We start from the raw sequence: 10,488 nt of genomic DNA, 5'->3' as shown, positions 1-10,488 counted from the left end.
GTTGGTGTGGTAGTGTGTTTCATATTAAAATATGCTATCATTAAAGGAAAAACTTACCATAATTATGTTGATCTGTCACTGTGTTTTACATAATATTTTAAGCGTATGTTGGTTGGTGGTATTCTTTCATTTTGATTATATCAACTTCTAAAGGGTGTGTTACATCTACAGCACAAACATCATAAAACTGCTGATAGAAATTTTAATTGTCTTTACTTTTTTTTTATGCTGACGTTTATCTGTGTCTTTCTGAGACTTTCTCTGTTCTGTTGTAGCATGTGACTCTCCCCTCTAGGATCATTATAGCCCTCTGATTTGGTCACTGCTCACACTGTCACACACTTGGGTCAGTGTTAAGTATTAACATACAGCGAGAAACATCACATCCTTCTCTCGGCTGACCACTTACTGTTATCATGACTGGACAAAGAACATCCTTCTGCTTGTTCCCACCTTGATACGACAGCGAGCATAAAGTATCAGGACCTTTAGGAGAATAGGCGGATAAACAGAAAACCCAAAACAACATTACTTTTACATAAGATACTTACAGAAAAACACACATATGAGCCATGAGCTCAGGTGCCTATCAACACACTCACACACAAACTCATTCACTCACACTTGACTGATGAAATCCAGTGTGGAGATGCTGTGGTTGTGCATATTGATGGTCAGCCAAGAGCTCCCTGCTGGTCTTAACCTGATCCCAATGCGTCCCTGGATTGCTTTGCAGCTCTGAGGGCCTGCTCTGTGGTTAACCTGTAACAGCAAACACACACACACAAGCAGATCAATGACTACACACTTCCCTCCAATTCCAGCACATCCTCAGTTTTAGTATGTTCTCTGAGTCTGAATTTGTCTTTCAGCACAGAGATGCAATTCATGGTCACAAGAAAACAAAGCAGGGCAACCTGTACGATGTGTGTGCATGTGCGTACCTCCACACCAGCTGTATGTGAGCACAGTGTGTGCCACTCTGTCAGTACTGTTCCTGGCTGGGACTCACTCCTTTCCTCTCTAACACATGCTGATAGACGTTCATGTTTCCTGTGGTAACAAGCGTGAAAATGGCCTCATAAATCCAAAGTGGTTTTACAGAGGCCACATCAGCAGCCTAAAGGAGATGTAATATGTAAATAAAACAACATGCCATCAGTAATACTGGCTCACCACCAGATCATAATGACTCAGTGGGAGACTTTTAGGGAAATGCAGCAACAGTTTGATTAGGTGTGTTGTCATACTAACTGTGTATGTGTGTGTGTGTGTGTGTTTGCATGCAGGCCCCCACACAGACACGCTCCCTTGCTACATAATTTGATATTTCATCATAAGTCTCTATCCCAGCATGGTGTGGCTCTTTGCAGCCTGCCATGGTCCAACGATCTGTCAACAGCGCACAGGGAAGGCAGGGCCAATCCGCTTCCTTAGTGTCACATACAAACACTCACAGACCCCTCACACTGTTTATTAAAGGTGAAGCAGCGAGGAAAGGGGTGTGTATGTGTGTGCGCGCGTGTTTGAAAGCTTGCATACAAACCTAAAATGGACCGAGGTGTTCAGCGTGCACAGCAGCGGTGCTTTGATACACAATCACAACTGGGACTCACATATTCAGCCATTCAAACACACACACGCCCTCACGGCTTGCCTAGCTCCGACCCGTGATGGATTGGCTGCACTCCTGCCGTGACAGACGAGCGATGGATGGAGAGCTGAGAAGATGAAGGGAAGAAAAGGACAGAGGGGGGAGTGTGTGAAAGATTGCGTATGTGTATGTGTATGTGTGTGTGTGCGTGCGTGCGTGTGAGGGCGTGCTGGAGGGGAGAAAAGAGCTGAGTGCAGTGGTCTTGATGCCAGGGAGGATCTTACATGGGGCCAAGCAGATCATTTCCTCCTCGGCAGCACGTGTCATTTCCTCTAAACAAACAGCCCTTCTGTGGACAGGAGAGAGGCTGGAGGCCTGCCCTGTCAATCTCCATCCCTCCCTCCCTCACCCCACCTTCCTCCCTCTTTGTCCTCTGTCTCCTCTACATGTGTGTGTGAGTAGGTGTGTGTATATTCTGCGCCAATTTGTATGGTATCAGTACTTCCATATCAATCCTATATGAATTTTTCAATCCGCCAACATTGTGCTTTTGGCTTAAATATTAATGAGTGGATGGATTCAATGGATTGATTATTAATTGAAAGATGACTGATCAGTTTATACTGATGTTGTTGCTGTTGTTTAAAAGAGAGTTTCACATGAACATGAATATATCTGCTTACTTGTTATGAGCGGCAGTAATCTAGCCAATGTGCTCCATGTGTCTGAAGGGAGTTATCTGAGAAAATAAACCTTGATGACATCATGGTGATGTCATCAAGAGTTATCTCAAAATTATGGGAACTTAAAGATTGTGACACAAATCCTGTTGCTTTATGGAAAATGAAGCCTCCTTCTGCAAGCTGATGAAACAGAAGGAGTCCTCCTGATATTTAAAATGAAACTTCGTGAGCACAACCCCTCGGTTCATTTCAGTGGGAACTCTGCATTGATGCAACAGGTTGTCAACACAGAGTGCCTGAGGGAGGAAAAAAAGAAGAATTGGATTTTCTGGGAAAAAAGTGAAACCCTGCTTAACTTTTACTGCCAATGCAGTGTCACCCAGAAACAGACTAGGCTGGCATATCATTCCCCTGTAGATGACTTTGTCTCCTGTCTCTTAGTGTTAGACACAGTGCATTGTTTTGGAATGTGACCATGGATCATTTCATTCCCTCACCTATACCTCAAATTCAGTTTCCAGATAGAAACGCTGGCTGGGTGTCATAGCCCTCCCATCTTACTTTCCACATTTCCTGTTTTATACTGATATCAACTTTGTATTTTATTGAATTAATAATATAGAACAACCGATAATGAAAGTAATACATTTTGCAGCACCCCCACCCCCTTTTTTTTATAAATAAATATTGCATATACATTTGCGTTTGCACATATAGACTAGACCACCTGTCGTCTCTGCAGTAAATAGCCATGTTAGACATAGTGTCAGACATGATTTGCGTTTTCCAACCAGGAGTGTGTTGTGTGTGCAAACCACCAATTATGCTTGCTCCTAATTACGCACTTAAAGATGTAATTAGGCCTGTCTGTTCCATTGCTACACAAAGCGATATCACACAGTACACCAAGGCACTCATGGCAAAAGGTTCACACATGGGGAAGCAAATGTGTGTGCGCATAAACACACACATGCAGGCGGGCATGCATTTAAATTAACATATTAATCACGCACACTTAACATATATGGGAAACCACTTGGGAACAAACATAATGGGGCATTAATGGATTTATGCACTGTAGGTCAATTTCTTTCAACGGCAGAAAACTCAGAAAATGTGTGAAACTGAAGAGAAATCCACACTGCTTTGACAAAGTGCACCGATCACCAAACCTCAGTGTCATAAAGAAAAAAATGTGCATGTACCACTATCTAAGAACTAAGAAGAGCTGAAGCTCGCCTATTCATCAGTTAAAAGTAACAAATGACATTTTAGCTATAACCTCTTGATTCTGTGTGTCCATGCCTGCTGGCGTTATTGACTCTATCATGCATCACATGCCTGCTGCAGACGAGAACGAAGAGAGTGAACAAAACAGTTGAGCTGTGGTCGTTCAACCAAACCAATAACCTCTGAAGATCCGAGAGGAACTGCAGAGTCAGGTAACTTCCCAACAATGAGCATTTAACTTAATGCACACTCATTAAAGTCATGACAAAGTATGATGCGTTGCTTAGGTCACTGAACAACTTTACAAGAATCTGGATCAGTCCTTGTATGTATTGCGCTCTAGGTGTACTTCCAACAGGCACCTTAGCATCCACTTCTACAGGGTCCGTTCATTTTTCCACCCAATAAAAATGTCATCACATTAAAAATAACTCCAAAAAGTCAATAAATGTGATCAAAATAAAGATATGACACCCAGGGAAATCACGCAGAGAAGCACACAAGCACACCTAATCATTACCTCAACAAGCATGCTGGGGCTCCTAGGCAGCAAGCTACAAGGGGAATGAGGAACAAGTCATCGTCTGAACCTTGAGATATGAGTGGTGTGTGTGTGTGTGTGTGTGTATATGAGAGAGTGTATTTAGCAGCCCTCACTCTCTAGCTGGCTGCTTAAGAATCCAGTCACATCTCTTGCTAGCAGGCAGGCAGTAAGGCGCTTTCACGCTCACAGGTTTGCTTTGGTTGGGTCTAATACCCCTTTCTCTCTCTCTGTATCTCAATGTATGTGTGTGTGTGTGTGTGTGTGTGTGTGTGTGTGTGTGTGTGGGTGTGTGTGCACATCAGCACATGCTTAAATCTGACTCTTATGTGTAGCTAAGTCTGCACTTCTTTGTTTCTTTACTTTCTGGTTGTGTGTGACAGTTGTGTGTTCATGTTTCTACTGTGTGTGAGAATCTGTGTGTGTGTGTGTGTGTGTGTATGTGTGTGTTGGCTCTCGGCAGCACTGATAAACCCACTTAGACTCTCCCCTGATCTGTTCGCTCTGGGCTGACAGCCCCCTGCCTTGGCTCAAAGACACACACACACACACACATGCGTACACACATGCGTACACACACACACACACACACACACACACACACACACACACACACACAGAGCCCTCTGCTTTAGCTGCTAGCTGATCTGTGACGGCCTGCCACTCAAACACAGCTCTGTTGAGACACTGCACAAAGGAGAAGAGGAGGCTGAGAGTGGAGGGAGGAAGAGAGCAGGTGGGGGTGGCAGTGGTGAGGTGGAGCAGGGGAGAGAGAGAGAGTGTATCAGTGTCTTTCTTAAGGGTGCTTGCTAGCTCCCGCTCCCTGGCTGTCTCCTTATCTCCCTTCTCCTCACTCTCCTGCAACTGGCTGGCTTTGGCAGCTGCTCTTCACTCCCCAACTTCCCAACCCAACACCACCCCACGCCATCACCCATTCTCTCCCTCATCTCTCTCTATGCCTCATCTCTATTTCTCCCCGGTCTTTATTTTCCTACTTGACCAAATGTCAGTTCAGCTCCCTCTCTTTCTACTTCTCAAGGCAGGAAGACTTCACTAAAAATGAAATCGAAAAAGTAAAAGGAATAAGAGAAAGGCGGAGGGCACAGTGGAGAGGTACCGCAAAGCTGTTTTGCAGAGGGGGGGAAAAAAAGGTGCGTAGGAAAGAGAAAAACGTACTACACTAAAAGAGTAGCACATGAAGGAAGAGGCTGGAGTTGGAAAAGCAGGTAAACCAGCGCAGTTTTAGCTTTATCACCAGGATGGAGCTAACAGTAATAATCAATGGGCAGCTCAAGACTGGTCCTGCTGTGCAGCTAGCAATGTGGAATTGAATGAATTTCCGCAACAACTCCATACTTATACTCAATTACCATAAACTAAGAGAGATAATTTAGGGATAGGTTTACCCAAATTATGGAAAAATAAAAATAAAAATCTTGCCTAATTAGGCGTGAGGGAAGGCTTGGTTTAATTTATCCACATTTGCCAAAGTATAATGTAGGTTGCATTTGGAAAATGAAATTAAACATTCCAGAGCAACATTTTTGTCCTAAACTATTGTTCTCCAATGGAAACAGTTCATTGGGTGGTCTTTGATTTATTCAGTGGGAGCATCACAAATTCAATTCCATCACCTTCTGTGGTTTGGCCAAATATATTTCAAAGCTAAAAACAAATATATCAAAAACAGTGGCAATAGAAGGTAAAGGTCATTTATTTATTTATTTGTAATTTTAGGAAACCAGTCTTTCATGACTGTGTGCTGTTTTTTTGTTTGTTTTTTTTTTATCTAAATCTCAATTTATAAATGGGACCTATTCTATATTAATTCTGGAATAAATTGTGATCTGCAATATGAAAGATGTCATTCATAGTAATGAGCCCAGAGATAATTACCCCCAAAGTCTGCTTTCCCTTTGCTGGTTTTTAGTGTCTTTTCTTGGAGCTCAGCATTTTGTTTGCAGGCCTTTAGTTTTGCTTTCCCGGTTTGTTCTCGTTGCATCTTTTTCCTCTGCAGCTGAACATTAGCAACTAGCTTAGTACTTCAGTAACCAGCTAAAGACCAGCTAACCAGATTAACATGCTGGCCAAATGAATGCTAACATTTCACTGTCTCAGCCTGACCTGTAAATAGGCAACTGCCCACTAACACTAAACTAAATCTATAAACTCTATAGAAATGTTAAAATGTCAATGCTGTGCTTACAGCTCATTGTACGGCCCCCAAGTGGCCAAAAAAATCAATTATGGAGGTTAAAGCGAATAGAACAGGTGATGATGGAATCTTTTATACATCGTGGAACAGATTAAGGCAAATAAAAAAAGAAAGGGGTGGCAGTGGGACAGAGCAGGAAAACAAAAGGACAAATAGGACTTCAGGAACAGAGAAACGGAGACATGATGTCCAACAGGCCAAAAAGAATGACAGCAACAAAGTTGGCAATGAGTTTAAGATGGAGCAAAAGACAAAGCAAGGATTTTGTGGTGGAGGAGAAAAAGCGTGCTCAGCAATATGGATCCATAGCCCTGGGTTAGTGAAGACAGAGAGAACTCTTCATCAGCACCTCAACTGCTGCCGATATCGCTGAGTCATCATTGCCCTGATACACAGCTGCAGGATTATGGGGCAAAAAAAAGAAAAAACCTTCAACACCTTCAACATCACCACCTTCATTATCACTCCTCAGCCCCGCTGTCATCCCTACACAACACAGAAGTTACCACATGTACTGTTTAATATGAGAGGTATAAAAATATTAACATTTAATTCATGTTCTAAATGAATCAAGCTGTTGGAGTTCATCCCCCCCCTAACTATTCTTCCCAAAGCTGAGCAGGAGACGCCGGGAGCTATTGGGCATCTTTCCCAGTGCCAGCCTCGCACCTGCCCCTGGCAAAAACAGAATAACTATGCAAAACTCTCTTTCACTCTTGCCGGCTCCCTCTCCTTCCTTGTTTCCTCTTTTCCTCTTTCAGTTTTTAATTAAACAGAAGCAGAGGGCTGCGAAAACCTGCTACTAATTACACAGCCGCTGCCTCTCTCTCCATCTCCTTCCCTCTCCTCTGTTTGCTTGTTTCTCTCCCCTTACTTCTCTCCCCCTCTCTCTGAGCTGAGCTGGAGGTCCGCCAACAGCCTGTGGAATCACTTACCAGCTTCCACGACGGGGGAGAGAAGGTACACTTGCCCCCCCGTTGTCCACCCACCCCCCTCACACAGACACACAGACACACACGAATGTGAGGAGTCACATGAGCAGAGGCACATTGGTACAAAACATGTACATGCAGGGGTGCAGAAGAGCTCATTCACAAGTCAGAATGTGCAAAATGCAGACTCACAAACACGCACACACAGGTCACACTCCAGACATCCTGACACACTTGTGCTCACCCACTTAGCAGGTTTGCTTTCACATTGTAATTGTGTGTGTGTGTGTGTGTGTGTGTGTCAAGCAAGAGGGTGATCAGCTCCCTAATGAGAAAGAACACTAATCATATTTCACAGTGACACATACACAATCACAACATCTGTACTGTGGCCCGCCCTCTCGTTCCTCTCCCCCTTTTTCCTGAAATGCACAGTAGATCCCTCCCCCACTTCTCCCTCCTCACATCCTTCACTTCAATGCTCTGCACCCCCCACTCACCACCCTTTCCATCATATTCCCCACTTTCCAGTTTTCTATCGCTCCCATTTCTTCCATCCCTCTTTTCTGTCATCTTGCTTTTTTCCTTTCTGGAGAGATCAAGCAGACGAATACACAGAGAGAGAAAGCTTGAGGCTGACACCCCTCTCAGCCTACTCTCTCTGTCTCCCTTCATCAAACTATGCATCTCTTCTCTTCTGTTTCTTTTTCCCACCTTTCCATCTTAATACTGCACGCTCTTATTTAAGCTTGTGCTTTGAGCAGGGTGGCGGCGACACTGCAATTTAACAATGGGTAGTCCAATCCATCACACAGACAATGTGCACACACTGCTGCCATGCATCACCTGCAGGCAAGTGTGTGCATTTGTGGCTGTGGTGTGTTTGAGCAAGAGAGTAAATCAGTGTGAAACAAAAAGGGGGCAAAGGAGGGGACTGAAGGGGTTTGGGGAGAAAGGGAAGGAAGTCATGGCAGAGATAACACAGAGAGTGATATAAAGACAAGTGTAGAGTCACATCCGCCAAGGAAACATTCAATAATGATTCTGAGCAATGTTTGACAGAGCAGGGAGTGATAAAAGAGGAGGGGGAGCTTGACGTTAGAAGGTAGCGGGAGCAGATAGAGAGATGCAGCTTTACAAAGTGGCTGGACAGCAGGAGTGGGCGGGACACATGAGCCCCCTCTGCTGCAATCAAGCCTCTGTCACCATCTGGACGCCATTTTAAAACCATCAGCTCTGGCTCCCCATGTAAACAAGGGCACGACCCCAAACATGCTCCCCTCACTAAATGGGCTTTTGCTGGCAGCTGCAGACCCCAAAATGGCTGACTCTGTGGGGCGAGAAGTGGAGCCAGAATGGCTGACTGGCTGGATTACTGGGGAGGGTGTTCTGTTGTTCATTACTGCTGAATTTCTGACTGTGTACAAAAGATGTTACAGTTTCATTTATCCAACATGCGCTGGTAGCAGTGGGCTGAATGCTCCAACACCTCCATAACTGATGACTTTGAGGAAAAAAGGGGATGTATGGTGTCTGATTCAATTGAATTTTACATTTGTTCCAGTCTGTGGACAGATAGACAAGATAAGCAGAGAGCATATGCTGGCTCATCAGTAATTCACTAATCTTAAGGAACCAATGCTTATGGACGTTAAGTTAACAGGATTATAAGGTTGAAGCGATGCATACGTTTATACAGTCTGATATAAAAAGATGGCAGAATTCTTTCTATTGAACCAATAACTATTCCTGTCTACATTCACCTATTTCACAAACCAATGTGATTTAAAAATGAGGGAAATCTTTTTCTGCTGGTTGTTTTCTTCATTGAATTAAGTCCATACAATATCAGTAAATAAATAAACGGATAAAGCAAAAATTCCAGTTAACATCTTTAAATTGCATATTTTCAGTACAATAACATTCAATTTATGAAGACAGAAGTTAAAAGACTTAAATACTGACTGAAGAAAGTTGACTGATTAATTGTAAAATATTACTTTCAGCTCAAACTGTCAAATCGGGTAGGGGCGTACAGTTATGTCGCTCCAGCACCCCGAATTTCACAAAAATCAACACACACACACACACACAAAAAGAAAGATTCTTGCTGTGTGTACCAACAAAATGAGCCTGCCGCAGGTCTTAGATAAAGCCGATCCATTAACAGGCTCATTTTAATTGGCATTTAGATTAACACAAACAAATAAGCAAACAAGGATTATGAATGGCAGATTATTGCGAATTATGATGTGCTTACATGGATGTAAGACAGAGATAGAGAGATACAGTCTGACAGTGAAAAACAGAGGGAGCATGTCAAGAGATGTGTGTATTCCTACAGGGGATTTGGGTGTGTGTGTGTGTGTGTGTGCGTGTAAGTGAGAGAGGGCGCGAGAGCAAAAGAAAGAGAAACAGTTGAAGATCTGATGCAAAGTTCAGACACGTGCACACAGGCGTGCACACACACAGACAGACATACTGCAGGCAGCAGTGTGATAATGACATGGAAATGATATGGTAATGATATGGTAATCTGGCAACATTATTCTGCCCACCAGAGACTAGGAGGGAGAAGAACCTGCCACAAACTACACACATGCACACACTTGCACAGGCCAATGAACTGGGATAAGGTAAAAACTGTGGACTAACATGGCAAGGAAGAGTTACACCATTGTGGGGGAGGGGGTGTGTCATTGTCAAAATGTAGATCTGAGGGAAACTATCTTGTATCGATTATACACAAACATATTTTTAGAACTTAATTGTAATATTGTGCAAAGTATACTTTTTTTTTTTCAATCTGTAAAAATCTTTACCTTGCTGCACAAGTAAATGCTCGACAAAATGACATTAGTATGGGGCGCTTACTGAACTTTCTCCTGAGTTTTTCAGCCTCATAAGCAACAGTCCTGCTGTTTGTGGTGTTTCCTTCTGAGAGGTGTTTCTAATATTCCGTCCATCCCAAAAAATAATGTGTTTGAGCTCAAAAACAGAAATGCCTGTCTCGTGAAAATCTTCATGAAGGTAGGGTTTACTGTTGCACTGCTGTATTGGACTGCATTGGCTTGACTCAACTGTACGTATACGTAAATATAGAATGTATAGTTTGGAGCCTGAATAAACTTTACAGCAGATCCAACACATGAAAATAGAGAACATCATAAAGCACTGGCCTATTAATAGACCTTTTATTACATGAGCTAAAACTTTTTACACTGAATACAACACTGCCACCCTCTGACTAAACCTCTGTACTGCAATTTTCTAAGGTACACTATGCATGATAT

This window comes from Echeneis naucrates, chromosome 24 (genome assembly GCF_900963305.1).
Source record: "Echeneis naucrates chromosome 24, fEcheNa1.1, whole genome shotgun sequence".
Classification (NCBI taxonomy): Eukaryota; Metazoa; Chordata; class Actinopteri; order Carangiformes; family Echeneidae; genus Echeneis; species Echeneis naucrates.
This window is presented reverse-complemented; position numbering follows the sequence as displayed.